Source organism: Staurois parvus, unplaced genomic scaffold, assembly GCF_062004578.1.
Source record: "Staurois parvus isolate SC_StPar_1 unplaced genomic scaffold, SC_StPar_1.0 ptg000448l, whole genome shotgun sequence".
NCBI classification, from domain to species: Eukaryota; Metazoa; Chordata; class Amphibia; order Anura; family Ranidae; genus Staurois; species Staurois parvus.
Window position 1 is genome coordinate 3,749,503 of NW_028318244.1, and position 16,980 is coordinate 3,766,482.

General features: G+C 46.8%; 3 non-coding genes across 3 annotated transcripts; 2 read left to right on the top strand and 1 right to left on the bottom strand.

Annotated features, from left to right (window-relative positions):
- The first annotated feature begins 1,199 nt into the window (after nucleotides 1-1,199).
- On the top strand, nucleotides 1,200-1,282 carry TRNAL-UAA (transfer RNA leucine (anticodon UAA)). Its single transcript has one exon. It is a non-coding gene; the product is annotated as a tRNA-Leu (tRNA).
- Nucleotides 1,283-5,584: 4,302 nt separating this feature from the next.
- TRNAL-UAA (transfer RNA leucine (anticodon UAA)) lies at nucleotides 5,585-5,667 on the top strand. Its single transcript has one exon. It is a non-coding gene; the product is annotated as a tRNA-Leu (tRNA).
- A 7,683-nt stretch (nucleotides 5,668-13,350) lies between these two features.
- On the bottom strand, nucleotides 13,351-13,433 carry TRNAL-UAA (transfer RNA leucine (anticodon UAA)). Its single transcript has one exon. It is a non-coding gene; the product is annotated as a tRNA-Leu (tRNA).
- Between the last annotated feature and the right edge of the window lie 3,547 nt (nucleotides 13,434-16,980).

A 16,980-nucleotide genomic window follows, 5' to 3' on the forward strand; every position in this document is an offset into this window, starting at 1 on the left:
CCTCCAACGTTGGTATCAGTGGACGCAATAATAACCTCCAACGTTGGTATCAGTGGACGCAATAATAACCTCCAACGTTGGTATCAGTGGACGCAATAATAACCTCCAACGTTGGTATCAGTGGACGCAATAATAACCTCCAACGTTTGTATCAGTGGAGGCAATAATAACCTCCAACGTTGGTATCAGTGGACGCAATAATAACCTCCAACGTTGGTATCAGTGGACGCAATAATAACCTCCAACATTGGTATCAGTGGACGCAATAATAACCTCCAACGTTGGTATCAATGGACGCAATAATAACCTCCAACGTTGGTATCAGTGGACGCAATAATAACCTCCAACGTTGGTATCAGTGGACGCAATAATAACCTCCAACGTTGGTATCAGTGGACGCAATAATAACCTCCAACGTTGGTATCAGTGGAGGCAATAATAACCTCCAACATTTGTAGCAGTGGAGGCAATAATAACCTCCAACATTTGTATCACTGGAGGCAATAATAACCCCTAACATTGGTGTCAGTAGATGCAATAATAATCCCCAACATTGGTGTCAGTGGATGGAATAATAACCCCCAACATTCATGGCAGTGAGTGCAATAATAACCCCAACATTGATGACAGAGGACACACTAATAACCTCCAACATTGAGTAGAGGCAATAATAACTCCTAACATTTGTGTCAGTGGACACAATAATAACACCGAACATTGAAGTCAGTGAGTGCTATAATAACCCGAACACTGATGACAGTGGACTCAATATTAACCCCAATATTGATGTCAGTGGGTGCAATAATAAGCCCTAACATTGGTATCAGTGGAAGCAATAATAACCCTCTGCATTCATGTCAGTGGATGCAACAATAAGGCCTAACATTGGTGTCAGTGGATGCAACAATAAGGCCTAACATTGGTGTCAGTGGACGCAATAATAATCCCCAACATTGGTGTCAGTGGATGCAACAATAAGACCTAACATTGGTGTCAGTCGATGCAGTAACAACCCCCAACATTCCTGTCAATACATGCAATAATAACCCTCAGTAATGTTGTAATTGGTGGCAAAAATAGTCCCCAGCACTGGTGTCAGTACTGTCAGCCTCCCCTGGGAGGAGTGGGATTTGAACCCACAAGGATAAGGCAAAAATGTGATTTGAGGAAGTGGAAGGAAAAGTGACACAAAGCAAGCAACCAGGATGGCCGAGTGGTTAAGGCGTTGGACTTAAGATCCAATGGATGTATATCCTTGTGGGTTCAATCCCCACTCCTGGTAGAGTTTGGTCATTTACAAAGTGATGCCAAGAGCTGAGCTTTGCCCAATAAAAGCTGAATTCAGGTAACATCGCATGCAAAATTTATATAGAAATGACCTATTACCACATAAAAAAGTGACCTTTAATCATACAGACCTGACAGTGGGGGGTTTTACACACATTCCCAACTTCTAGCTGTCAGATGCAAGCAGTCCAGCGTCTCTGTAGGCACCAGATTACCTGCACAACCCCCCCCCCCCCCCCCGGTGTGCCCAGAACTGGCATAGCGGGTGTGGAGGGGATTGAGCGAACGCGTGTGTCTGCTCTCCTCCCCTTGTTGCTGACCCAGAAGTGATGTGTAAAATATCCCTTCCGGGTTCCCCTGTCATTGTCCCTGGACATCATACCCGGGAAACAATACCCCATCTTTGGTAATGCAGAGAGAAATAGTGGGTGTCATTGGGAGAAGTAATGCCCCATTGTTGGCATCCATGGGAAGAATAGCATCCCATTGTTGGTGTCAGTAAAAGGAATTACTCCCCATTGTTTTTGTGAGTGGGAGGAATAGTGCTCCATTGTTGGTGTCAGTGGGGAGGAATAGTGCTCCATTGTTGGTGTCAGTGGGGAGGAATAGTGCCCCATTGTTGGTGTCAGTGAAAGGAATTATGCCCCATTGCTGGTGTCAGTGGGAGGAATAGTGCCCCTTTGTTGGTGTCAATGGTGGAATTTATGCCCCATTGTTGTCAGTGGAAGGAATAATGCCTCAAGAGTCTTGCAAGGACAAGCATAGGGCCACATCTGTCCCCAGGGCCGCAGTTTGGAGACCAATGTTTTATATTTTATCAACAATTTGGGTAATTTTATTGTGTTTGCATGCCACAAAACTAAATTTAGTGTTTGTTTTTTTTTTTTGTACTTAAGTTTTGGTTTCCTAGATCTTTGCGGCAATATCATATGATATAAAAAATTGGAACTACCTCTAATTTGTTTTCTAGGGTGTCTGCTTTCAGGAAATATATAGTGTTATGGCAGTTTGTGCTTCAGGCCTGCACTGTTTTTCTTTTAAACGCGTGCAAAAACGACTTTGGCTGCAAAGGGGCTAAAAGAAAAATCTGTTCCTCCAGCCATACCCCTGGAGCATGCATAGAGGTGTGAATTCATATTCTGGCCAGTAGACTCAGAATGACATGAATCACACGCATAACACGCCTTAGCACAGTGGTTCTCAACCTTTCTAACGCCGCGACCCCTTAATACAGTTCCTCATGTTGTGGTGACCCCCAACCATAAAATTATTTTCGTTGCTACTTCAGAACTGTAATTTTGCAGGGGGAGGAATAGCGCCCCATCGTTGGTGTCAGTGGGGGAGGAATAGCGCCCCATCGTTGGTGTCAGTGGGGGAGGAATAGCGCCCCATCGTTGGTGTCAGTGGGGGGAGGAATAGCGCCCCATCGTTGGTGTCAGTGGGGGGAGGAATAGCGCCCCATCGTTGGTGTCAGTGGGGGGAGGAATAGCGCCCCATCGTTGGTGTCAGTGGGGGGAGGAATAGCGCCCCATCGTTGGTGTCAGTGGGGGGAGGAATAGCGCCCCATCGTTGGTGTCAGTGGGGGGAGGAATAGCGCCCCATCGTTGGTGTCAGTGGGGGGAGGAATAGCGCCCCATCGTTGGTGTCAGTGGGGGGAGGAATAGCGCCCCATCGTTGGTGTCAGTGGGGGGAGGAATAGCGCCCCATCGTTGGTGTCAGTGGGGGGAGGAATAGCGCCCCATCGTTGGTGTCAGTGGGGGGAGGAATAGCGCCCCATCGTTGGTGTCAGTGGGGGGAGGAATAGCGCCCCATCGTTGGTGTCAGTGGGGGGAGGAATAGCACCCCATCGTTGGTGTCAGTGGGGGGAGGAATAGCGCCCCATCGTTGGTGTCAGTGGGGGGAGAAATAGCGCCCCATCGTTGGTGTCAGTGGGGGGAGAAATAGCGCCCCATCGTTGGTGTCAGTGGGGGGAGGAATAGCGCCCCATCGTTGGTGTCAGTGGGGGGAGGAATAGCGCCCCATCGTTGGTGTCAGTGGGGGGAGGAATAGCGCCCCATCGTTGGTGTATGTGTTTTCCGATGGTCTTAGGCGACCCCTGGGAAATGGTCGTTCGACCCCCAAAGGGGTCGTGACCCCCAGGTTGAGAACCGCTGCCTTAGCACAATGCAACAATGTAAATTTTCCTTTGATTGGATGTCCTGATGGCACCCTGGATTTGACAAAACGCGTAGGGGCAAGAACGTCTGGTTATCACGCCTTTTTCCGCCCATTGGAATGTATTCTGGCTCCCATGTGGATCAGAGCAGTGGCGGTATCCGACTAAGCATTGTAAGGTCATTCTGAGTGCCAGCGGGGGCTCCCTACTTTGTGGGTGTAATCTTTTAACCAAATTTGTGGCTTTTTAATCAATGGTATTATGCTATGAGGATTGATTTTTGGCTTCCTCTCCTTTTATGGGTGATGAGAATTTTGAGAGCAGCGACCCCTTGGATGATGGTGTAATTACACAGCGGGTCTGTGACCTTCCTGGGTAAAGGTTTAGGAAGTCAACAACTTCTGCTGAGTCTGGTCCCTGGCAGGGACATGAGTATAACTGTCTTTTATCAAGTACAGTGAAGGAAACAAGTATTTGATCCCCTGCTGATTTTGAATGTTTGCCCACTCACAAAGAAATGATTGGTCTAAAAATCGAATGGTTGGTGTATTGTAACACTGAGAGACAGAATAGCAACAAAAAATCCAAAAGAAATGCATGTCTAACAAATGATGCACTGATTTGCATGTTCATGAGGGAAATAAGTATTTGATCCCCTTCACAAAACATGACTTAGTACTTGGTGGCAAATCCCTTGTTGGTAGGTGTGAAAACGTCACAAGGATATAGTCACAAGGATATAGGCGAGTAGGATTGTATATTCCCCCCCCCATAGTGAGGTTTAAATTTTTACAAAGGAGGGATGGGGATATCCTCTGTATGATCCAATGCATGTATATCAAAGTGGGTTTATACCCCACTCAAACCCCACTCCTGGCATCAATATACAGTTATGGATCTGCAAACTTTAAGCTCACTGTCTAGTTAGATGACACCTCTGCAAGATGGCTGAGAGGTCACGTTTTTGGGCTTAACTGTGTAGAGCAGTTCCCTTAAGCATGCTGGGTGCTAGCAATTATATTCAGTGAACACATGGCAACTGGGATCTTTTTCCTCTTGTGCTGAGAAGGAAGTTCCAGTCCGGGAGGTGGTTGCCTCCCCTGGCACATGCTGCCAGGAGGCCTCATGTGGGTGACCCAAGGGCCAGAACAGTGAAACCCAGAGTTGCTTCTGAGAACAGACTGAGGGGGATGTCTTCAGAACCTGTCTAGTATCATGGAGGAAGGTGACCTCCAGCAAGAGCCTTGTGACCACACCCATTCAAAGGGGATCCTGGGACTTGTGCTGTTTAATCCCCTTGGGACCTACATAGTCAGCTGCTGGGTAAAAGCTAGAGGGGACACTGGCTGGTGTCCAGAAGAGATGTCCATTTAGTCTCTACAGACGGACTTTTCTCCATTCTCTGTACAGTCTGCAATACAGTTCTACTAAGGAAACGCAAAGATCCACTTAGAGAAAGCTGTCCTCAAGTGGGAATAGTTCAGTTCAGAGTATCCCACTATAACCCTTTCCTATCCCAGTCCTAAAACAAAACAAAAACAACAAAAACTACAACCCCTAGACTGATCATTGGAGTCATGAGCGGAAGTTGTGTGCACCTGGCTATAGGAAATACTGTGTGCTTGGCTGAAGGTGAGGATTTGGGGGCAAGATATCAGAGGCTCCTAAGGGGGTAGCGCTACATTTGTGTGTGACACGTCTACAGGATGGCCGAGTGGTCATGGTGTTGGAGTTAAAGTGACACTTACAATATCCTTATTCTCATGAAGGTTCATATGAATGTCTACCAGTGTATGGCCAACTTCATCATTATTACTTTTCTTTTACAAATGTTGCTTTAGGTGACAAAATCATCTCCTAACTATTCCGTAAAGCTAAAGATTGCAAAGGAATCACATCTGATTACACCAGGAGTGAGGAATGAACTGACAACGGAATACATCCATTGGATCTTCAGCTTAATGCTTTAACCACTTGGTCATCCTGGTGCCTCTGATACAACCACTGCAGTTAAACCTTGCAGCAGGATTTATAGTGTTTCAATTGGCTATAAGCTCATACCAGGAGTGGGATTTGAACCCGCAAGGATAAGGCAAAAATGTGGTTTGAGGAAGTGAAAGGAAAAGAAGCACAAAGCAAGCAACCAGGATGGCCGAGTGGTTAAGGCGTTGGACTTAAGATCCAATGGATGTATATCCTCGTGGGTTCAATCCCCACTCCTGGTAATTTGGTCATTTATGACAGAAATTGATGCCAAGAGCTGAGTGTTACCCAGCAAAAGCTGATTATGCTGAATTAAGGTAAGATTGCACACAAACATTAGATGCAAAGTAATCTATCACCACATAGAAAAGTGACCTTTAATTGTACAGACCTGACAGTGGGGGGTATTACACACACTCCAGACTTCTAGCTGTCGGATGCAAGCAGTCCAGCGTCTCTGTAGGCACCAGATTACCTGCACACCCCCCCCCCCCAGTGTGCGCAGAACCGGCATAGCGGGTGCCCCCTGGGGGGGGGGGGTAGAGAGTTGAACGGACATGTGTCAGCTCTCCTCCCCTTCTTGTTGCTGACCCAGAAGCGTTGTGTAAAAATACCCCTTCTTGGTTCCCCTGTCAGTGTCCCCTGGCCATCATACCCGGGAAAGAATCTAACACAGAGTGATCTGCATTGCATTACATTCAGTGGAGCTCAGGGGAGACATCCAGGATCTTTTAGACCCCAGATGGCTCAATAAAGCAAACCTGTCACCTAAAAATCATCACATAGGGGACTTTTTCTCCTCTATATGATGAAAAAAAATAGTTAAGTAAAAAAACCTTTTTTTTTTAATTTTAAAAACTTAATGTTACACCCCAGCACATAAACCCCCCAAAAAACTTTGAGGCCCCCACCCACGTGCTTAAAATGTTAATGGTAATGTTAGACATACGAGCAGATTTTAGATGTAACTAACAAATTAAAGCTGAACTCCAGCTAACTCTTTATAAGCAGTTACAGCTGTTTTTTTCCTTGCAGAATAAAAGTTTCTCATAAATTAAGAAAAGCTGATCGTTGTAAGCATCCCTGTCAGCGATAAATAGTTTTTTTCAAGCCTTTAACTGCTACATCTGTAGGAAACCTTGATCTGTTAAGGAAATAAAAAAAAACAGCAAACTTACTTTCTGGACCACCAGGTGAAACTAAAAGCAATATAATTCTAAAAAGAAAATGAATGCAGCCATTGGTTGGAATTGGTAATCTCATAGGCTCAGCATTAGGAGTCAAGGGGTCACAATTGCAACCCATGCTCCAGGGGGACCTGTGCAGCCTCCCTCTCACATGTCACTTTGTCACCATAGAGCAGAGTGTGTCAGTGTGTGTGGATGGTGAGGTCTCCTGAGAAGCTGGTATATAACAGGACAAATCATACCCCTCCGCCCAGGTGGGACAGGGCAGCTAGGAGGAGGAGGTGGGTTACGTGCTGAGGGAAATGATGACCACATAGTGCACAGTAGCAACTGGACTATCTCATCCTTGCTACCTCCAAGCCCTGTGTCCCTGTCTCTGCCACTCTGTGAGCGGGTCCTGCACCCTCTTCCCTTGTCTCCTCCCCTCACTTCTCCCTCTGAGTCCCTACTGATCTCCCCTAACCTCCCTTTTCCTTTTTGCCCCCCTCTTCCTTCTGCAAAGGAAGACAGCCATAGCAGATGCCCGGGCTAGGGGTACATACTCTCCAGCTGGAAATGGGACAAGTGAGACTATGTGAAAGGAAGGGGGGTGTGGAGGGACTCAGAGAACTCTACAGTCCAGGACCTAGGGCAGGGGGACTTCCAAACATTAAGGGGGAATGGGGCTTCCCCTGTACTGGGGATGTCCCATGTGTGGGGGAGTGACAGGAGCCAGCATGGCTGGGACTAGTAGGTTGCAGGCAGCAGGGGGACCCCTGTGTGACATGAAGGAACCCCAACACTGGTGTAATGTTAGGGGTTGAAATGGTGACCTCACCCATGCTGCAGGCGGCTTCCCTTACACATTTGATTTTACACCCAGACAGAAGGGGTGGAATATAGAAGAACCAAAGCCCTCCATCTTCCTCCTGCAACAGCTGAAAGCCAGCTTCTCTTCTTCTCCCTCTCTCCAGCATTCAGTGGCTGCTGGAAGAAAATGGAGAGGATCAGTTCCTGTATATGCCATCACCCTTCCTGTCCAGGTTATGGCTGTGGAGAATTATTTCAGGATGAAGAGCGGGGGAAGGGGCTGGTAAATATGTCATATATACCAGCCCCTTCATTTCCTGAATGAATACAATATTGATCATTCCTGTGTCCATTCATAACTGAGGCATAGTACACTGTTTCCTATGCTTCACTTTGTGAAGGAACAAGAAGCCTCAGAGCGCATCCTATTCATTCATCTATGTAGCTGAGGAGGCAGAGGATGAGGACTGTCAGTGAGACCTCAGAGATCTGTTTAGACCCCTGATATCTCACCAAAGCCCCCAAACAGGATGCTACATAAATGTAAAAACAATAATAAACAATACAATTGTAAAAAAAATAAAATGGTAAAAAATAATAAAAAAATATAGAAAAAATGCATACCACGTCAAGACCAGGGGATAGAATTTGTTCAAGTTGAGTTATTTAAAAAAAAAAAAGTCTGAAGTGAAGCCTTTTCTATAGAAGTGGAGTATGTAAAGTCTGGCCCTGTGCCCTGTACATATGGATTGGTCAAATAGCGAGACAAATTTCAGGAGTGCTTGTACCAAAGAGTGTAGGGCCCAGGAGTGCATATTGCACAGGGTGCAGGGCTCAGGAGTGCATGTTGGACAGGGTGCAGGGCTGAGGAGTGCATGTTGGACAGGGTGCAGGGCTCAGGAGTGCATGTTGGACAGGGTGCAGGGCTCAGGAGTGCATGTTGCACAGGGTGCAGGGCTCAGGAGTGCATGTTGGACAGGGTGCAGGGCTCAGGAGTGCATGTTGCACAGGGCAATGAGCATGCACATGGTTTGGAAGTTCATGTCGCACATTGCTCAGCAGTGCATGGGCTCTGGCATGTGTGTCACACAGGGCATAGAGCTCAGGAGTGTATGTTGTAGAGGGTACTGGGCTCAGAAGTGCATGATGCACAGGGTGCAGGGCTCAAGAGAGCATGTTGCACAGGGTGCAGAGCTCAGGAGTGTATGTTGTACAGGGTACTGAGCTCAGAAGTGCATGATGCACAGGGTGCAGGACTCAGGAGAACATGTTACACAGGGTGCAGAGCTCAGGAGTGCATGTTGGACAGGGTGCAGAGCTCAGGAATGTGTGTCACTCCAGCTGCAAACCTCTGCTTGTCCCTAACCATGATTCCGCTCATGATCTGGTGCTTTCCTGCCCGACAGTTACGGAACTCGGCTTGTGACCTGGCTCTGCTCTCCACTGGTCTGGGTGAAGTCAGGGTGCCCTGATCGCTGTGCTACTTCTTATCTGACAATGTGTCCAAGTCTGCGGTTCCAGATGATGGGGAACTCCACACTTTCCACACAAAAGGCCAGTTTACTGTCCTTCAGACTTTAGGGGATTGTCGCCAGTGGGGGTAGAAAATGTCCCAGGTGTGGCATCAATGATGGTAAACAAGGCCTTAGGCATCATTTTCAGTTGCATAGTGCCTGTGATCAGTAGGGTTAGAAATAGTGCCCCATCTCTGGTGTCAGTAGATGGACTAATGCCCCATCACTGGTGTCAGTGGATGGAATAGTGCCCCATCACTGGTGTCAGTGGGAGGAATAGTGCCCCATCATTGGTGAGAGTGATGTAATAATGCCCCATCATTGGTATCAGTGGGAGGAATAGTGTCCCATCATTGGTGACAGTGGGAGGAATAGTGCCCCATCATTGGTGTCAATGGATGCAATAGTGCCTCATCATTGGTGTCAGTAGATGGAATAGTGTCCCATCATTGGTATCAGTGGGAGGAATAGTGCCCCATCATTGGTGTCAATGGATGCAATAGTGCCTCATCATTGGTCTCAGTAGATGGAATAGTGTCCCATCATTGGTATCAGTGGGAGGAATAGTGCCCCATCATTGGTATCAGTGGGAGGAATAGTGCCCCATCATTTGTGTCAATGGATGCAATAGTGCCTCATCATTGGTGTCAGTAGATGGAATAGTGTCCCATCATTGGTGTCAGTGGGAGGAATAGTGCCCCATCATTGGTATCAGTGGGAGGAATAGTGTCCCATCATTGGTGACAGTGGGAGGAATAGTGCCCCATCATTGGTGTCAATGGATGCAATAGTGCCTCATCATTGGTGTCAGTAGATGGAATAGTGTCCCATCATTGGTATCAGTGGGAGGAATAGTGCCCCATCATTGGTGTCAATGGATGCAATAGTGCCTCATCATTGGTCTCAGTAGATGGAATAGTGTCCCATCATTGGTATCAGTGGGAGGAATAGTGCCCCATCATTTGTGTCAATGGATGCAATAGTGCCTCATCATTGGTGTCAGTAGATGGAATAGTGTCCCATCATTGGTGTCAGTGGGAGGAATAGTGCCCCATCATTGGTGTCAATGGATGGAATAGTGCCCCATCATTGGTGTCAGGGTGTCAGTAGATGGAATAGTGCCCCATCATTGGTTTCGGTGGGAGGAATAGTGCCATAATTGGTGTCAATAGATGGAATAGTGCCCTGTCAGTGCTGTCAGTTGGCAGAATTATGCCCCACTGTTAGTGTTAGGGATAGTTCCTTAAATCAGTGGGAGCAATTGTGCCCCAAGGGCTGGAGAAAAGCTAGCAAAGAGCCTCATCCGGCCCTTGCGCTGTAGTTTGGAGACCACTGCTATAGTGTTTTAAAACTTGGATGATGCTTAGTCCATAACTTCCACTAGATGGCACCACTGGCTACATTAGTTGGTCTACATATGAACAAACAGTAACTACTCACAGTGCTGGGAACACGACAGCGCCATCTAATGACTGAACACCAATAAGAAATGCAGATTCTGCAGATCAGTTGACTCTATGCAATACTAGCCTGTATGTTAATGAAAGTTACATACTTGATACAAGACAGATATTGTACTCATGTCCCTGCCAGGGACCAGACTCAGCAGAAGTTGTTGACCCCCTAAGCTTTTACCAAGGAAGGTCACAGACCCGCTGTGTAATTACACCATCATCCAAGGGGTCGATGATCTCAAAATTCTCATCACCCATAAAAAGAAAGGAAGCCAAAAATCAATCCTCATAGTATAATACCGTTTATTAAAAAGCCACAAATATGATTAAAAGATTACACCCACAAAGTAGGGAGCCCCCGCTGGCACTCAGAATGATCTTCCAATGCTTATTCAGAAACCGCCACTGCTCTGAGCCACATGGGAGCCGGCATATGTTCCAATGGGCAGAAAACGGCATGATAATCAAACGTTCCTGCCCCTACGCGTTTTGTCAAATCCAGGACGCCATCAGGACATCCAATCAAAGGAAAATTGACATTGTTGCGTTGTGCTAAGGCATGTTTTACGTGTCATTTATGTCATTCTGAGTCTACTGGCCAGAATATGAATTCACGCCTATATGCATGCTCCAGGGGTACGGCTGGAGGGACAGATTTTTCTTTTAGCCCTACTGCAGCCAGATCCGTTTTTGCACACATTTAAAAAAAGATTTCAGGCCTGAAGCACAAACTGCCATAACAATATATATTTTATGAAAGCAGACACCCTAGAAAACAAAATAGAGGTAGTTCCAATTTTTTTATACCACAGGATATTACCGAAAAGATCTAGGAAAATAAACTTAAGTAAAAAAAAACAAAAAACGCTAAATTTAGTTTTGTGGCACGCAAACACAATAAATTACCAGAATTGTTGATAAAATATTAAATATTGGTCTCCAAACTGTGGCCTGGGGGCCAGATGCAGCCCTTTGCTTGCCCTTGCAAGACCCTTGAGGCATTATTCCTGCCAATGACATCAGCAATGGGGCCTAATTCCAATCCTTGACACCAACAATGGGGCACTATCCCTCCCGCTCACACCAACAATTGTGCATAATTCCTTTCATTGACACCAATGGGGCACTATTCCTCCCCACTGACACCAACAATGGGGCACTATTTCTCTCACTGACACCAAGGATGTGGCATAATTCCTTTCACTGACACCAACAATGGGACACTGGTCTTCCTACTGACACCAACAACAGGATGCTAGTCTTCCCAGGGATGCCAACAATGGGGTATTACTCCTCCCACTGACACCTATTATTTCTCCCTGCATTACCAAAGATGGGGCATTGTTTATTCCCACTGGGCACAGTCCAGATACCCTATAGCCTGAAGGACAGTAAACTGGTCCATTCTTTAGAAAATTTGAAGGCCCCTGATATAAAAGATGAGGTTGCACCAAGTATATAGATACCCAACATGTCAAACCTTAAATTTGTGTGCACCCGTGACATGGCGACATACATCAGTACCCTATATTTTCCACAGTCGATACTTTAAAAGCCCCCTATAGGTCATCAGTTTAGTGTGCTCTGGTGCTAGAAATATTGCTCTCACTCCGATGTACTCGGCGATATGTTATACGTATCACTATTGATCTTTTCATGCATAGGCGCCCTGATGCATGCTGTTACGTTCTTACGTGTATATACGTCTGGGTGGGGGTCTCAAAAAAATTTTGGGGGGGGGGATTATGTGCTGATGCTCAACTTTAATTTTTTACAATTAAAAAAAAAATGTATTTCACTTTTTTTTTCCATCACATAGAGGACAAAAAGTCCCCTATGTGATGATTTTTAGGTGACAGGTTTTCTTTATTGAGACATCTGGGGTCTAAAAGATCCTGGATGTCTCACCTGAGCTCCACTGAATGTAATGCAATGCAGATCACGCTGTGTTAGATTCTTTCCCAGCCATGATGGCCAGGGGACACTGACAGGGGGACCAGGAAGGGGTATTTTACACATCACTTCTGCGTCAGCAACAGGAAGGGGAGGGGAGCAGACACATGACTGCTCAACTCCCTACAGACCCCCACCCAGCGGCACCCGCTATGCTAGTTCTGGGCACACTGGGGGGGTTGTGCAGGTAACCCGATGCCTATGGAGATGCTGGACTGATTGCATTGCAGAAGTCGGAAGTGTGTGTAAAAGCCCCCACTGCCAGGTCTGTACGATTAACCTCCCTGGCGGTATTCCCGAGTGTAGCTCGGGGTAAGGTTTCAGCACCACAAGAAGCTACACTCAGGATTACCATGCAGCGTTGCTCCGGGATCTGTTCTTCACTTACCTTGTCCTTCGCTCCCGCGATGTCCCTCCTGCAGTGTCCCCGGCAATGTCCTCCGGCCGATGCCGGCATCTGTCTTCTGGGTTCCGTTCCCTGCGACGTCAGGGCGTATGGGGGACGGAACGGCGGGAAATTTGAAAGTTGTGACATTCACTAAATTCACATAGTATAACATTTCTGTATCAAACCATTTCACATACATTTTGTCCCGAGTGCTTTGTCCTGTGCCCTGCCTGCATTTTTACTGTTCTTTCTTCCTGGAAACTGAGAAAGGTCCATGGCGTCCAAAAAGCGTCCCTTTAGGTCAAAAGCGGGTTTAGACCAGCGATAGTAAATCAGAACCACTTGCAGAATTGAGTGATAATGATTTGTGGGGAAATTCGTCATCAGACACTGAAAACGATTTTGCAACTTTGCTCAGTGATGTGCGAACTTGGCACTATATTACAAATTTCAGTGTTTTTGGTTTGATTATATTATTGAATTACATTTATTATTATTATATACTGCTAGGGAGGCTACAGGTTACTTCTTTTATGTGGTGATAGGTCACTTTACATCTAATGTTATGTGCAATGTTACCTGAATTCAGCATTATCAGCTATTCTTGCCTCTTGGCATTATTTTGTAAATGACCAAACTCTACCAGGAGTGGGGATCGAACCCACGAGGATATACATCCATTGGATCTTAAGTCCAACACCTTAACCACTCGGCCATCCTGGTTGCTTGCTTTGTGTTCCTTTTCCTTTCACTTCTTCAAACCACCTTTTTGCCTTATCCTTGCGGGTTCAAATCCCACTCCTGGTATGAGCTTATAGCCAATTGAAACACTATAAATCCTGCTGCAAAGTATAACTGCACTAGCTGTATCAGAGGCACCAGAATGACCAAGTGGTTAAAGCATTGAGCTTAAGATCCAATGGATATATTCCCTCGTGGATTCATACCTCACTCCTGGTGTAATCAGAAGTGATTCCTTTGTGACCTTTAGCTTTACGGAATAGTTAGGAGATGATTTTGTCACCTAACACAACATTTGTAAAAGAAAAGTAATAATGATGAAGTTGGCCATACACTGGAAGACATTCATATGAGCATTCATGAGAATAAGGATATTGTAAGTGTCACTTTAACTCCAACACCATCCATGACCACTCGGCCATCCTGTAGACGTGTCACACACAGTTGTAGTGCTACCCCTGTAGGAGCCGCTGGTATCTTACCCAGGGTTTCCCCCAAATCCTCAGCCAAGCACACAGTATTTCCTATAGCCAGATGCACACAACTTCCAATCGTGGCTGCAATGGTCAGTCTTTGTAAACATTTAAACCTGACTATGGGGGGGATGGCACATAAACAATCCTGTTTGCCTATATCCTTGTGACTTTTTCATCACACTTTGTGTCCTGACTTTGTGTTGCCTGTTTTAAAATGTCCATGATACTACACATGTATGAGAGGAAGCACATCTCACCCATGCACCATACGGCACTACAGGCATCTGCGGAGAGAAGAAAACCCTTCTCAGAGATCTTGTGAGATGTAGTGTTGTATGGCACATGGGCTTCATCCCACACATGCACATTATGACAATACTGCGAGATCTTGCAGTTTAGATACAGGACTTCCCTGGAGGACATGGTGATCTTGCCTTCCCAGAGTGCATCAGTGAGGCCGGGGTTACATGTAAAAGTCAAAGCTGGAGTCCATACAAAATCCACAGAGTTTATTTGCTAAGATTCAAGTGGTCCAGTTTAGAGCAGAAAGCTTCGACTTACTTATAGGCAATGTAGGCAGAATGTTTCGACTTACTTATAGGCAATGAGTGCCTGTGAAATGATCAGCATTCGGATTGCTTTTCAGAGGTATTTAACACCTCAGGCAGTCAGGAGATGATATGACTCTTCCTCACTGCCTATTTAAACCCAGTAAATGTGCCCATGATACTGCGCATGCATGAGATGAAGGACATGGCGGTGCTGCATGCCATATGCAACAGGTTTTGTTTTGGGCCTGAAGCAAAGCAACATGACAGCAGCATGTGACTGCCCCATTCCTGTTGGCTTTGCAGCCTAATGCTTAAAGGCGCTAAAAACCATCTCAATTGTGCTGTCTTCATGCCCTTCCCAACTGCAAGTCTGAACAAACCCATTCTGACCCCAAGACAAGTATGCAGGTTGGCAGTTGTAACAAGCAAAAAATCTCAACTGTGTGGCCTTGAAGATTCTGGACTTGTAAATGAAGAATTGATAAGCTTCCCTCGGTTCATACCAGGAGTGGGGTTTGAACCCACAAGAATATACATCCATCAGAACTTAAGTCCAACACCTTAACCACTCAGCCATCCTGTTACACACCAAGTATGGTGCAGTGCTTAACATGGAACCTTCACCTTCATCCTAATAATTATTATAATTAATAATAACAAAACGGATGATAACAAGCAAAAAACCAAGGCTGTATCTAAGATAGAAAAAATGCATACTACAGCAAAACCAGGGGGATAGAATGTGTTCAAGTGGAGTTATTTAAAAAAAAAAAGTCTGAAATAATTCCCTTTCTATAGAAGTGGAGTATGTAAAGTCTTGCTCTGTGCCCTGTACATATGGATTGGTCAAATAGTGGGGCACATTTCAGGAGTGGAGTGCTTGTACCAAAGAGTGTAGGGCTCAGGAGTGCATATTCCACAGGGTGCAAGGCTCAGGAGCAGGGGCAGACTGACAACTCATGGGGCCCCCAGGCAATAGGGGATCATGGGGCCCCTGTGTCCTTGCCCAAACTCAAAAAAGCCTATGAAAAAGCCAATGAAAGGTACCATGGGCATCTCATGGGGCCTCCTACTGACCCTGGGCCCTCGGGCAGTGCCCAAGTTTCCAAATAGTCAGTCTGCCCCTGCTCAGGAGTGCATGTTGGACAGGGTGCAGAGCTCAGGAGTGCATGTTGGACAGGGTGCAGAGCTCAGGAGTGCATGTTGGACAGGGTGCAGAGCTCAGGAGAGCATGTTGTACAGGGTGCAGAGCTCAGGAGTGCATGTTGTACAGGGTGCAGAGCTCAGGAGTGCATGTTGTACAGGGTGCAGAGCTCAGGAGAGCATGTTGTACAGGGTGCAGAGCTCAGGAGAGCATGTTGTACAGGGTGCAGAGCTCAGGAGTGCATGTTGTACAGGGTGCAGAGCTCAGGAGAGCATGTTGTACAGGGTGCAGAGCTCAGGAGAGCATGTTGGACAGGGTGCAGAGCTCAGGAGAGCATGTTGTACAGGGTGCAGAGCTCAGGAGAGCATGTTGCACAGGGTGCAGAGCTCAGGAGTGCATGTTGCACAGGGTGCAGAGCTCAGGAGTGCATGTTGCACAGGGTGCAGGGCTCAGGACAGCAAGTTGTACAGGGTGCAGAGCTCAGGAGTGCATGTTGTACAGGGTGCAGAGCTCAGGAGAGCATGTTGCACAGGGTACAGGGCTCAGGAGTGCATGTTGCACAGGGAGTAGGGCTCAGGAGTGCATGTTATACAGGGTGCAGTGCTCAGGAGTGCATGTTGTACAGGGTGCAGAGCTCAGGAGAGCATGTTGTACAGGGTGCAGAGCTCAGGAGAGCATGTTGTACAGGGTGCAGAGCTCAGGAGAGCATGTTGCACAGGGTGCAGAGCTCAGGAGAGCATGTTGCACAGGGTGCAGAGCTCAGGAGAGCATGTTGTACAGGGTGCAGAGCTCAGGAGTGCATGTTGCACAGGGTGCAGAGCTCAGGAGTGCATGTTGCACAGGGTGCAGAGCTCAGGAGTGCATGTTGCACAGGGTGCAGAGCTCAGGACAGCAAGTTGTACAGGGTGCAGAGCTCAGGAGTGCATGTTGCACAGGGTGCAGAGCTCAGGAGTGCATGTTGCACAGGGTGCAGAGCTCAGGAGTGCATGTTGCACAGGGTGCAGAGCTCAGGAGAGCATGTTGCACAGGGTACAGGGCTCAGGAGTGCATGTTGCACAGGGAGTAGGGCTCAGGAGTGAGTGTCACACAAGCGGCCAACCTCTGCCTGTCCCTAACCTTGATGTCCATGTATCCATTTTTGGCTGGGAAACAAGTGGCTTCCTATAAGACAGGGGACTCCAAACTTCCACCCAAAATTCCAGTTTACTGTCCTTCAGACTTTAGGGGGGCTGGATTGTAGCCAGTGGGGGTAAAAATGTCCCAGGCATGGCATCAGTGATAGTAAACAATGCCTCAGGCATAATTTTTAATTGCATAGTGCCAGTGTTCAGTAGAACTAGAAATAGTGCCCCATCTCT